The sequence below is a fragment of the Cyanistes caeruleus genome, chromosome 2 (genome assembly GCF_971803275.1).
Source record: "Cyanistes caeruleus chromosome 2, bCyaCae1.hap1.1, whole genome shotgun sequence".
NCBI classification, from domain to species: Eukaryota; Metazoa; Chordata; class Aves; order Passeriformes; family Paridae; genus Cyanistes; species Cyanistes caeruleus.
The window spans coordinates 10,522,055-10,536,625 of record NC_141702.1 but is presented as its reverse complement, the minus strand read 5'-3'; the positions used below and the strand labels follow the sequence as shown (position 1 = coordinate 10,536,625).

Here is a 14,571-nt window from a genome sequence, read left to right as displayed (position 1 = left end):
ATGCAAGGAATAACATGAATCGGTATATGGCATATGCTTGAAATCCTACCTTGCCTGGGCTACTGTGGCTCCTTCATGAGAATTACAGATTTGTGTGCTGAGGTGGGAGAGAGCTGAAAAAAATCTCAAGGGCCCAAAGCACTGTTTTTTCCATATGCCTTACCATTACTGAAACACCTGAGCTAAATAACCTATGTTAAGCTGCTGTAAAAAAAAAAAAATAAATTCAATAGCTCTCATTATAGCCCAGAATTTCTCATTTCCTACTTGTGGTGGGATGCCGGTTGCACCCTGGGTTGCTGTCTGGAGCATATAATGACAGTGGTTCAGGGCCCTTTAGAGGTATTCTCTTTTTACAGTGCCAACAAGGTAGTGGCAGTAAAAAGGAGAAGGGGGGAAACATCGAACCCATAACAATGGTGGTGAATGAGAAGCATATGTGCTGACAGAGGAATGTGTTCTGCAGGGAGCTGCAGAGAGTTAGTTAAATCCGGATGGTCGACGGGTTCAGAGATGTGACAACAAGAAGGGAAGGCTAGTGGGAAGGTGACAGGAGACACCAGCACAAAATCCAGTTGACAAAAAATGCATGTTTTTGCGTGTAACCGTGGTAGGAAGAACATTTTTAGAAGTTTTTTCAAGGGAAGACAAATGCGAAAAGGCAATGGCAAAACATTTTCTGGACTCTGGACTCCATGGAGCTACGTAAAGGGATAAGCATTCAAAACTGCTTAATTTACATTCCATTTTCAAAAATTATGTCTAACAGTTAAGACGTTATCTACTACTCTGTTTCAGTGCCCAAATCTCTTTTAAAAATGGAAATTCATGGCAGATCATTTAAATGGTTTGAACACTTTATTGTGTCACCTTCGTCTTTAATTAAACCAAGATTCTGATAATTCTAGTAAGCATGTAAATATTAAGTAGAGTTTATTATTTAAATAATTTTAATGGAAATAATAATAGACTATGTGTTTCAGCAATACAAGCCGTAGCTGAGAAATACAAGATTATTTGCAGTCATGCAGATTTCAGATAGCAATTTTTTTAATTATTATTTTTTTTTTAATCATGAAATAGTCAAATATAGACTACACAACTGGTTGAGATATGAAGATGTTGCCCTAGATTGTTTCATTTCCATAGTCATGAAAAATGAAAATTCAGAGCAAATATGGAAAGTAAAAAGTGAGAACTCAAGGTATTGTTTTCATGTAGTATATACCTAGAGCTTCTTGTTCTGATACAGATTATTATAGGGAGAAATAGTTCATAGAAAAGGTGTTTGAAAGACAATCTGAAATTTAATTAAATATATTTAATTTTATCTTGAAATCTGAAATCTAATTAAATATATTTAATTTAACTGGATATTTTGCATTTTATGCAAGACAATATTAAATGCGACGATTTTACCTAGCTTAGATAAAATTTTTGTGGAAAACTTATCATTGATATCTTCAGAGTTTGTCTCTAGTCCATACTTAAGCTTTTCCTTACTTGTTTCTCTTATTCTGCCCTTTCTTTTTTCCAATTGCCTTTAGAATGCAACTACTTCTCAAACTTCATTTGCTTCATTCATGAATCCTGAGCAAGCCTTTTTCAAACCAAAATCCCAAATAACACTCAGATTTCTCTAGATCCTTCTTCAATTTTACCCAAAGGATGTTCATGTCCTCTTGGTAAAATATTGTAGTGATAATGTCTGCTTGGCAGCCCTTGCTTTCAGTTATCAATATGAGACTTTGGACTAAAAATCTTCAGGCTATTGACTTTTTTTATTACTATTATTATTTTATATTTTTTAATGTGTTTTAAACTTTTTTGTTGAAGTTCATAATTTATTCACTTAAACACACCTTCCCTCAAGGCCCTTCACCATTTTCATTGCTCTCCTTTGGACACTCTCCAATGGTTTAACATCTCTTTTACACTCTGGCACCCAAAACTGCCCCAGCACTGGAGGTGAGGCTGCCCCAGCCCAGAGCAGAGCAGGACAATCACCCTTGCCTGACTGGTGATGCTGGGGCTGATGCCCCCAGGGCTGGGTTGATCCTCCTGGCTGCCAGGGCACTGCTGGCTCCTGTTCAACTGGCCACTGAGCAGTCTAATAAGTAAATTTTGGGCATATTGGAGGAATTACAGAATGTTCTCTCATTGTAGAAATTTATCGGGTAGTCTCTACAAAGCTTCTTTTGATCTTCTGCTGCGCTTTTGTCCTTTCTAGGATTCTTCTTCAATACAAAACACACCTTAAAGGCCAAAATTTCTGGACTTTTAAGACCAACAATAGGATTTATCATTTCTTTTTCCATACACAATTCACTGACTTCTCCTGTGACAGTATTTAAAAGCAAAGCTTCCTTGATTTACATTACATTTAAAGATCTTTGCTCCTGTGGGAGTTTTGAAAGAAATAGAGTCCATCAACACTTCTCAAACCTTCTTGCTTTTTAGATTTCCCCTTGCTTAGTAATGCTAGAAAGTAAGTGGTTCCAATTACACTTAAATGTCAGTCCTTTGTTTGCCTATAATGATGAAGGATTCAGACAAGTTCATAATGAATAAAACTTCAATATCATTTTGACCTTGTATAAAAAATTATCATTACTCAGTTTAGATCCTATGAAACTCCCAACACATCTGGCAAAAAAGTTAGTTCTTAATTTTCAAGTCTCTGTATACTCCAGAACATGTATGGATGTCCAAACTTACTCCAGTGAAATTCCACATGAATAGAGCCTTCAGAAAGTGAATGCATCACATCTGAGAGAGCTCAATTTCAAGGGCATGGAGAACTTTGCAAGCTGAAGCCAAAAGATATGATTCATATCAGATAAAGTATGAACTGCTTCTGCAAATGTAACCCTTGGGGATACCTAATATTGCTTATGAGGAGATGGGAGTCCAAGGAATAAGGTCAGAAGAACTTTGTAACTAGGGAAAAAGATTTTAAAATATCAAGAGAAAACTGTCAGTGGGAAATGGTTTCACAGTGCTCAACAAAAAATCAAAATATGCTTCTTGGAACTTGTTAGTATATATTTTTAACTCCCATTTGGATTGTCTGGGAAAAACTCAGTCTCAAAATGCTCTGAGACATTCTTCATAATTGTCTGAAGGTGAGGGTGGCCTACAAAGTGTTTCAATTATCAAAGAAAACATACCAGCACATTTCCCTTCAGCACACATGGGCTTCAAATCAGCAGAGCTCATGATTTGGTGTATGAGCTACAAGTGATTCCTTCACTAAGATCTCACTGGAAGAAAGGAAACTCAAGAAAAGCAGGGAGACTATTTAGTCAATGAGTTACCCAAATGCTGTTAACTGCTGGCTATGTCACAATTTTTAATCAGAGTGAAGGTTTTTTGATATGGCTTCACATTTCTACAGTAATGTTGGAAATGCTCAAGTCCCACTGAGGATAGAAAAATATATGGGAACTGCTTCTCTTTCTGCAACTTCATTTTCCTCTGTGCAAGTAAAGCTTACCATTTGAGGCACAAGGGAATAAAAAGACCTGTAAAGAGTTACTCTCTTTTTGTCTTAGAGGAAGGTGGAACAATATTCTGACTAAACAATGGATCCATTTTCCAGAGACAAAAAGATGGCAGTCTAGAGTTAAAAGCAAAATTTGTAACTAGAAAAACAAAAATGAGTGCACTTATGGCAGATTTAGCTGCAGGTCCAAATAATGTGATTTCACAAGCATTAGTTAAAGGCATTAAATTAACTGACATTCTTAAAAATGAAGGAGATTCCTGAGGATTAGGAAGTGGCAAATACAACTCCATTAGTTTAAAAAGGGTCAAGAGATTAAAGACCAAGAAACTGAGACCAGGGAGTTTAACATCTGTTGAAGGGAAATCTTGGAAACCTTAAACTATGCAGTAGGAAGAACACCTGGTAAAGTGGTTTTGTTAAGCAATGTGGAATCAAGCAGTTTGTGTTTAACTAACTATAAATGCCAGTAATTAATAGATCTGATCTGATGGAGTTACTTGAAAATAACACTCTTGTGATAAGAGAAAATGAATTTATTTGCTGTACATAGCAACTCAGTGAGACACTAGAATATAAAAAAGAATGATGAGGCAATAGACCAAAACCCATGCTGCAGAGTAATGATGTTTAAGGATGTAGAAGAAAGATTGGGATCTTTTTACGTTCTAAAAGGGTTCAAATGGGAATAATAGAATCATCAGTTTGGGTTCTCTATCATACATAATATAGGCACAAAATAATGTCAGCATAAAGCTATTAAAAGTAATATTCAAGCATAAAGTAAATTTTGAGATTGTAAAGTTTTGTTTGTTTATGCATTGTATCATTATACCATTACTGATTTTAAAAAATGAATGTGTTCTGAGGAGGAATTTCAAATGCATACTGCCATGTGGTCTTGCTTTTACATCTTCCATTCATTCATTCCGGTTTGATCCAATTAAAGCTTGTTTGGAACTAGATGCAAGAGTGTTTGGAATAAAAATAATTCCTATCTCTGTTTTTATATTAAATACAATAGAATTTTAGTAAGGACTGGGTCCCTTAAATAGGAAGGCTACAAAGGATTAGTCAATGATTATGTGTGTGATTTTTTTGAGCAGTGTAGAGCACTTGAGCTCTCAAGCATAAAATCCAGGGGTGGCTTTGAGGAAGGTTAAAAATCCAGGAGCACCTGGGCTCCAATCCCAGCACTGCTACAGATGCCTGGTGCTGGTGAGTACGTTCTTCTACTGCCTCTGGTTTAGTTTTCCCTTCTGTTAAACAGAGATAATAAACCCAGCAGGTTTTATGAGGTTAAAGGTGTTAAAGTTGTGAATTCCAGTAAAAACATAGAATGGGAAGATATATAAAAATACAAAATATTTTTCTTGAGAAGAAAACATGTGGCATATTAAGCACAGAAGGAGTTCTCATTTGGTGTGAATCAGAAGAAGCACTTCACCTACAGTCTCAGGTTATAAACCTTTTGACAAGACTTGGTATTAATATGTCTCCAGAAGCATCTGACCTCCTTCTGCTATGCCATCATCAAGCTTGTTACTGAAATAGTGATGTTAGCTACAATTGGTCATGGAAAGAAAACACAGCACAGGTTTAACTCCCTGTGCTACTTCTCAGAGAGGGACATGATATCCCAGGAGGGCCTGTGCTCTCAGGTGACAGAATTAAGCTGTCACTAGAAATTTTTATGAGAAACTTTCCTGACTCAGTTATTTGACTGGCTGATCCCTGATGCACCAGTTTCTCTGGCAGATTCTAGGGAAAGGTCTGTCCCCCCAGAGGAGAGCATCTCGAGCTGTTCTCCAGCTTGCCTCCAGCGGGATGACTGGCACATGGGGAAACAGGACTTGACAGGGTTCACACACCCAAATCACCCAGAACAGCGAGAGCACAGAACTTCCAGCAGAAAGTAGATGGAAACTCTTTTCATATACTGTGGTGAAACCAAATGAGGATTTTAAAGAATAATTAGACCAATAGGGAAGGAAACTTTGGTTGAAAAGTCTGTTTGAAAAGCAGGTTTTCTAAACAGATGCATTATGACTCCTAGTGAAGAAAGATACTTCTTTCAGTTGCTGGATGAAATGCCTCCCAAAACACCTGCTTTCTGTATTTATCCTCAAAGGAATACAAGCTTTAAGTATTTTTTTCCATAGCTTTTAAACCTAAGTTCTGTCTCCCAAAATGCAGCTGTTTGCAATGTTGATTTAATCAATATTTTTTCAGCATAATCCCTATGTTTTTCCCCTTGTTCAGCAGTGCAGAGGGGGCTGAAACAGAGAGCTCAAGCTATCCAAATTAATAAGTAAGCGATTAATAATATTAATAAGTAAGTATTAATTTGCATTCATCATTGCTGAGCTATGTTTGCTGTTTCTTTCACCTACATGACAGCTGATGTTTTTTTTGAGCACAACACAATTCTTAGTTTTTTGCCTTTATTTTTTAACATTGTGTGTTCATCCCTATCACATAAATCAATCTCAGGCAAAAATATGGTATTTCCTGAAAACAAAACCCTTGTTTCCACTACTGCCCTGTCCATAGAACCAGACATAAATTAACATAGCTTCATTGAGTCCATCTGGGTGTACTGATTTTAAACAACTAAAAATTTCAGCTGCGATAAATTGTGGTAAATTAGCTTCCATTAATCTGGTCCCCATTTTGATTTTTATAACTGAGACACCTTCACTGGGAACATACTCACATTATCTACAGTCTGTTAATAGAAAAGTTAATACAAAAGCAGAAATATGAAATATGAAAGTAGAAATAGAAATATGAAAGACAAATGTATTGCCAGAGATTTGAGCTGTAATTACTTTTTCTCTGGACACGTCAGTATAGGGTGATTATGAAGCCAACTTGCACCACTCAGATCAGTACCACAAACTGTGATGAATCTGAGCTTTAGATCTTTTGACCAGGGTCACCGAGGGCAAGTGGGATTCAACTTCAAGTTTAGGCACTCCAGTACAGATGTCTAAAGAAAAAGATACAAGGAGTGCTCTTCACAGTAAGTCTGGTTAGTCACTGAAAATTACTCTTAGGTTTATGTGAGGAAGACAGTCCTGAATTTCCTATATTCTTCAAAGAACACGAAAATCAAAAACCTAACTCTAAAAAAAAATAATTTTTATCTTGTAAAAGTTTTTGTGTGATATTTCAGACAAAAAATCCTCAAACAAATAGTTTCGTAGCCTTCTGTTTTTGACTGGAAGTTCAGGTTCCTTGGCTGAACCCTTTCTCCTAACTAGTACTCAGTAAGAGGTGACTCACATCAGGTCCTGCAGGAAGAAATCCTCTGAGTGGGAGCATTACAGGGCTTGGACCTTACTCTTATTAGGCTGCACTAAACTCATCACTGCAGGGAGAAAAAAAAGTCACAACAAAATACTGTGATTTTTCTCAAAGAGTTTTTGGAGGAATTTTTGACCAAAATAAAACAGACAAATACCAAAACAACATATACAGAAAAGTACTTTTCACCAACAATAAAATATCTATTCCAAAATTTAGACAATAGTTTAAACATATTTTTTGTCATCTTCTACAATCGACTAAAATCCCAACAATCATAAAGTATATTTTTTTGGTAGATAATTAGTGAATCAAAAGGAGCTTGATTCTTCTCACATTTTCCATGTTCCATGTTCCAGAGAGTGATAAGCTCTCTGAAATAATATTATTTCTGCTATACAAGCTCTTTTACAAAAGCTGAAGCACTGTAGGCTGAATTTTGGTCTTATGGCCACCTCTCTGCATGTCCAGGAAAACAGGCTATATTTTACCATCTTAGTGAAAGATTTAATTTTTGTGGCACCTGAATTTGATCTGGGTCAGACACAGCAGTCAGAGTAACAGTGAAGGATGAGAAAGATGAGCATAGCACCAAAATAAGCTTCTTCCCTCCTTCTGCACCATAGTCTTCCAATTAAAGTATTTGTAAAAGTTTATTTTACAAAGAGAAAGCTACACAACAGCAGAACCAATCTAGCAATATTTTCTGCATGTTTCAAAAACGTGGGGTTTCTTCATCTGTCGTAAATCAACAAAACTCCAAGTGAAAATCTGACCTGACATTTAAAGTCATGGACAGGCTGTGCAAAATACCAGGAAACGAGAACAGCTGAGCTGAGAAACTGCTGGAAGACCTGGGAATTGTTATCCCCATTCATGTGATGGGGAAGATAACACCTACCACCCTCTCCAGAGTGTAGTGCTTCACTGACAGAGTCTAAGTGGGGCTTTGCATGGGAAACCTTACACATTTTTGCATTAAAGCAAGCTGTCAAACAATATCCATGAAGCTGCTTAGTTTCTTGTCGTTCAATATTTCTCAGGAACAGCCAATGGGAAAAGATCAGAGGTTTAAGGGCTAGACTACTAAATTTCCTGAAGACTGTGTGCCAAATATCCAGTGAAATAATCACACCAAATAAGCATTAGCTTACCAATCTGCATTTCGTTCCATAGCCAAATAATGAAAATTTGATAAGACACAATGTTTTTTTAAGTGAAAAAAAACCCTTAAATTACATTCCATATGGCAAAATTGGGGAATATGGTCAATGAAATGTTAGAAAAGGAGTGAGACCAGTCAAAGCTTTGCTTGTTTTTCCAAGACTGTGTTAGGTAAAAAAAAAAAAAAAAAAAAATCAAAAAAATAAAAAAGTGGCTTAAGTCAGAAATATACCATCAGAATTAATGTTTCTTAGATCTGTCAAGCCAATAAGCAGACAGTCAGTATATAAATAACAGCCAGACATTTTATTAGGTTTTTTCCCAGATTTTTCAGTTTTCAGGAACCTTAAGCTGAGATTTGTTTTCTAGCTCCTTGTGAAAATAAAACGTTATTCCTGAGCATTTCTGAGAGTGGTTAAGAGGATTTTAATTATAATCTAGACCACAGTTTGTTCTTTTAACAACCCGCTATCCCCACCAAAGGATATAAATCAGAGGTAAATTAGGAGTATTAGCATTCATGAAGCTCAAGAAATAAAAATGTTTGCAGGAAGGGGAACTGACTGGCACACTTAGAGATTGGGGAGTCATTAGCTGTCTGAACAGTCTGTTGTGAACCATTCCAGACAGCCCCTATTCCATGGTATTTCCATATGGTTACAGGGAAAACAGAATTGCATGACAGTGAGACACTTGACCTAAAACACATGGCAAGCCTAGGAGATGGCAATTACAGTTCATCATGGACAAATAGATTTGTTTTGCATGTAGCAGGAGCACAGTGAGAGAGAACTGCTGCTGTGAGACAGTAAGGAAATGAAGACAGTCTTCATTTTCCCTGCAGCATTTAAGAAGATGCAGCACTTTATTGTAAAGCTTTTGTGCAAGACTCCAAGTAAGGCCAAACAAACTAGGCCTGGGGGTTAGAATAAAAGCATCTCTCTTTGGCAAGATGGATACCCAGCCTACCTTCCCCACCTCCACTCAACTCCTCCATGACCATGGGTTATAGCACAACACAGGCACGTAAATTCAGATCTTATGAGCACAACTATCTCCTTGCTAGACAAAAAATTCAGGCTGGTAAATATACGATAGCTCCATTCCTGTTTTGACAGTGAGTCCAGCAATAAATTCTGAACTGATTTTTATTTGATCCTCTCATTGTCTCGCCATAAATTTGTGCCAGTGCTGACTCTCAAAGTACAGATTATATGTTTCCCTTTCACATCATGAGACATTAAATTCCACATACATCACACATTTATAGCAGATGTTCCTAAACAGACAAACCAGGTGCTAAACATATTTTATTCTGATGGGTAATTTTTGAAATTATTGCAATCAATGAGCTAATAATGCTGGTGGTAACGATGAAGTCAAGTTATTATTACCCATTACATTTAATCATTGACAGCAAGTTAATTGGACCTAATTGGAGAAATCATCATAAATAACACGGAGCAGATGGCAGACGTTTGTTTTTCCACTTCCAAATCTATCTAACAGAGTTATAGATAAAGTCTGGATGAACCAATATAAAAGGGCAGAGAGTGTGTACATCCCCCCCCATAGAACCATAGTTCACACTGGCAAAGTTGCAACTCTGACAGGCAAGAGAGCTTTGACAAGGTTGGCAGCTAAATAAAACTTTTTAGCTGTTAGCCATATCTGTCAGCTTTTTATACACTGGTCTCAATTCCATGCATGCAACAGCATTGGAGGGGGATGGAGGCAAAGGGTGCACATTAAAAAAGAAAGCAGGAAAGGGAAAACTGATCTGCTCAAACAGATGTGTTTAAAACACAAACTTCTGCATCTGACCTTATCACTGGAGACTCTTTTTGGTGAGAAATAGATGCTTCCTGGGTGTGACTGATCTTGCACAGAGAGGTTTGAACAGCAAGCCAAACTGTTCCTCCCTACCAAGTGTAAATGGTGTCAGATGGAAATGCTGTCCAAGTGATAGATCCTACCCAGTTTGTGCACAGACTGATCCAAAGGCTAAGGAAGTGTAAGTTTAGGAATATAGAAGCTACCAGCTCACCACTTTTGGCTTTCAGGTGAGAAGAGAGTCCCTACTGCTTTTCCTTTTCCTAGTTTAGATCTAACAAAATAGGCCATAAACTTGGGTGACTTTTTTTTTCTTTTTTTTTTTTTTGAAGACCATGGCATTCATTTTTTTATTCTTGATTGTAAGGGAAAAAATAAAGCACAAAAAAAAAACAAAGGATGTGATATCTTGAGATATACTGTGCCTTATTATAGAGACATATGAAGAATGTATCCTTTTGTTCCTGCTTAGTTCTACCTATGTTCATTTCAGACTTTCCTCCTGCCTAGTAACTATTTGCCTGCTGTCTGATTTCAATGGGAAGCGTCTGACTGACTTTTTTATACTACATCTAAACTGCAAAGAAAGGAGAAATAGAACATGCAAGTGTGCACTCTGGGCTGATAGTATTATATTTCTAGAAATGTTATTTCTTTTTTTGCATCAGTGTTTCCACTCATTTCCACGTGTTCCCAAGCTGGTAGGAGAACACTTGACAGCTTCACAATAATAATAATTTTCTCTCTCATGCACTCTGTGACCAGTGCACATATCATCCCCTCTGAAGAAATGAAGAATTTATGCTTAGCCTTAGGCTTTCCTCTCATGTTTCTACAATGTGCAACTTTTAATCTCTTGCTTTAAAACTGATTTCCTCTTTTTAAATTCTAACACAAATAAGTTAATTAGAACTACTAAATCCCAGAGGCTGTACCATCATTACAACATGCAGATTTTGTGCCCTGAAGACTGAGAACAGCAAATAGTGTGGCATCAGTCCTGGTTTCTGATCTGCCTTCCTGGATTGCTAATCCATGTAGCAGGTGGTTTTGAGAAAAACTGACTACAGTCAGAGTTTACTTCTAATTCCCTGCAGACAGAGGGTTTATATAATGGTTTAATATTCAACAACTAAACCACAGTTAGCAAGTGAGGAATTCTGAAGTCCATTGAACATAGCAGAATTTTTACTGACTCAGTCCAAGGTTATTTCATAAATTAAACCAAAGATTTAAAATACCATAAAAATGGTATTCTAACCACCCACAAAAATGCAGTTTTATATGGTTTAGTTGATACACAATAAAAAGATTTTTAAATGTTCTGGTTTTCCAGTTTTCCTATAAATGTTTCTAAATTGTTTGCCCTGCTGCACAGTATTGTCATAATGTTGTTTCTTTTAATTTCTTCAGTTGAAATGTCCATTCAATATCATGCATTAAATCTTGATCTTCAAGTCCAACCTAAACAGTAATTTATTCATTCATCTGTACCCATACATCCACAGTTCAAAAGTTTCCATACAGAAAAAAAGTTTCAAGAAAAATCTGAATTTTAATCACAAATTTAATGTATGCACACTTAAGAGCTTTCCCATGTACATTTAGTTTATTTTAAGACTATTGTCATCTATTGTAAGGGTGCATTTATTTCTGATACTACTAGCTCCTCTCCAATTGTTTTCTGCTTTTTCTTTTTTTTTTTTTTTTTTTGGTTGTTATATTCTTTCTGCTTATTATATATTTTGGCTTGTTAAGTGCAATTTATTTTAAAATGTGATACTAACATGAAAATACTGATCTCTAAGCATGCCAAATGAAATATTTTGTGTGAACTAAGAAACTAGGATGCCCCAGAAGTCAATGTGAAAAAAACGCTTTGAGAAGGTGATTTATTCTATTTTATTTGGGTTCTTCAAAGCTTTCTGACATTTCATTAGAGATCAGTGTGCTGACTCTTGTTTATGCTTGATACAAGGGATTTTTTTTTTCTCCTTTCTTTGGCTTCTATTAAAACTTCCAAGGTCTGTGAAGTTACATGTCCCTTGGACACTGTTTTTTCAACAGTCATTGCAGAAGGAATCTTGGTGTCTAGATTAGAATTGACAGCTAAAGTTTTGTAATTTACCTACCTAAAATTCTGAAAGGCAATGAATTTACAACTCTTTCCCATAACAGAGAGCTAAAGATGATGCTGAAACTAGCAGCTCTGGAAATACTGTGTCCTAGATGGAACTCATTGACCCTGCAGGGAAGTTGACAGAGACAGGTAACAGGGGGATTCAACTTGTTGATACAAAAGTAAAATATACATTATTTTCATTACAATAAGAAACTATTCAAATTTCTGATGCTCCCTGACTGAACTACTGAACTTAATGAAAATGTTTTCAAGATACTAATATTTGGGAGACATTTTTTTTTGATAAAACATAAACCAGAGAACTTGATCTCCAGCAAGAGTGTCCTCTCCACCATCTGTATATAATATTACAAAATCTTGCTGACCAGAAGTTCACCAGCCTACAGTTGTCCACCAAACTGAAATACAGTTTGGTATTCTGTATTCAGTTCTGTATAAATACACTGATCACAAAATGCTTGAGAGAGTGCCTAAAACACACTGGACGAAGAGGGCTGGCTGACACACCACAATAATTTTCCTTTTGCTCTCTCAAAGCCTCCAGCTGCTGTAACTCAAAGTCGTCCAGCATGTCCATGAAATTTGGTGGGCATTTAGAAGTTAAATGCAAATGTGTTGGGCTGCACTCTGCTTCAGTACTCATTTGAGAACCCAAAGCTCACCAGAACTTGGTCTCCCTCTGTTTCACATAGGTTTGTGGTCCCTTAGGATTTGTGACTCCTCACTGAGAAGACACAAACACAAAGCAGCTGATGTGTAAAGCCTCAGCAGACAAACTCTGCAATAACTGTGTTCCCTGAGCTGCACTGTGAGTGGGCAATAGCAGAAATCTGTGAAAATGAAAGCAGCTGAACCAGACACAGCAAGAAACACCGCCAAGTAACTCAAAGTAGGGTCATTTATGAAACACGGGAACTCATGCACAGAAGAAAGGCCAAGAAGCTGCTGTGTAGCAATAAACTTTGATCAGAACTTATTTAAAGTGATCAGAGAGTACAGAAAAATGTACTTTTATATATTTTTCAGTCTTCTTAGACTTTTGAAATTTTTGCTTTCATTACTTTCGAAGTGGGAGGACTTTGGTTAAACTTGAGCAGGATTAGCTAAGGCAGAACTTTCAATAGTGTCTCAGCTACACTTGCAGACATTTATACTTCACCCTTTTAAAGAGGAACGAGAAGTGGAAAGCTTTAATCACCTGCCAATTTAATATTTTCATAAGTAAACCTAAAGTTCTGTTAATGGACAGATGGTTAAAGTGCTATTATTAGTTAATATTAAAGAAAGAAAACCAAGGACTGGAAGAGGCTTTGGAAGCAAAAGCAGCTGGGAATCCTAGACTAATAGAAATCAAATACGGAAAAGATCTATTAAGTCATCCAATCAATGCTACAGTTAATATAAAATCATTCCCAACAGCAGATTTGCTAGTGGTCTGTCCAACCTGGATTTAAATATCATGAGCAATCAGGTTTCTGACACTTCCCCACATTCCTGTGGACCACTCTGCCAGGAATTTTTCCCCCTGATATTCTGCCTATATTTACCTTTTCACATACATTTTCACACTACTCAATGTATGTTAACATTCCTAAAGTAATTCCTTTCCTCTTTTTTATTGTCAATTATTTTTACAAGACTTTCACTAGTTTTAATTAACCAATATGATTTATACTTTCCATTTTAATGTTCTAAGAAGAAAAAATTTAAAATTGCACAGCTACTTCTCAGTTGTATCTACTGGATCAAAAGCTCAGTGAAGATTCTAAAACATCACAGCTAATCTGGAATGGTTTGAAGCTGCTTAATCTCCAAAATGTTTGGAAAATTATTTTTATTATGTATATGTATTTTACAAGTGGAAGAGATTTTATATTTTAGTGACATCAGCCAGGTCCCCTTCTTTACTCTCTGTTTTCCTGGCCTATGTCTTTCTTTGATAATTCTGGAGTCATTCCTAGAGTTCAAATTTTGTTACTGCTTATTACCATTTTTGCATCAAGATATAATTAATTATTTGGTCAGTTTTCCTGGGAGAACCAGAATTCACTCACCTTCATTTGAGGAACCTTTAGGAAGCTTTCTTGTCCGTTTCTTGCTCCATTTTTTTTTTCTCTTTCTCCCACAGGAAGCATGTAGTTTCATCTTCCTGTAAGTCCTGCTCTGGAGAAAGGTGCCAGCAGGAAGAGCTTTCCACCTGTGAAAAGCTTGGGGAATTTGATGTCTGCAAGGACTCAGTCATACCGACCAAACTGCTGGATCACATCAATATATTGAAGAAGACAAAAAAGGCACAGGTTAAAAGTTACAGCCCTAAAAAAATTTGAATTTCAAAATCTAGAATTTTCAAAAAATTCAAAAGTGTTAAGTACACTGTTATTCTTGCTCTTCACAGCAGTAAAAAACAGTAGATTTCTCTTGTAATGCTGGAAGTGGACCATATACCCTTTCTACTTCATGATGACAGGGATGCAGATGGTGAAAACACTTGTGCCATGCCCTGTGGTGGTGCATTTTGGTAATATATGTTTTACATATGGTCTGTCCTTGTTACTTCCCCCCCCCCAAGGGGAATGGTTGTATCCATCTTAACTCCTCCTTTTTCCTAATGTCATTC

The 14,571-nt window shown here is 36.6% G+C and overlaps 1 long non-coding RNA gene across 1 annotated transcript in view; it reads right to left on the bottom strand.

Moving 5' to 3' along the window:
• Positions 1-14,571, bottom strand: part of LOC147654602 (uncharacterized) — an 18,526-nt gene extending 3,955 nt beyond the window's left edge. The window contains exon 1 of the long non-coding RNA XR_015282717.1: positions 14,009-14,571. This is a non-coding gene — a long non-coding RNA (uncharacterized LOC147654602). The remainder of the gene's footprint in view (positions 1-14,008) is intronic.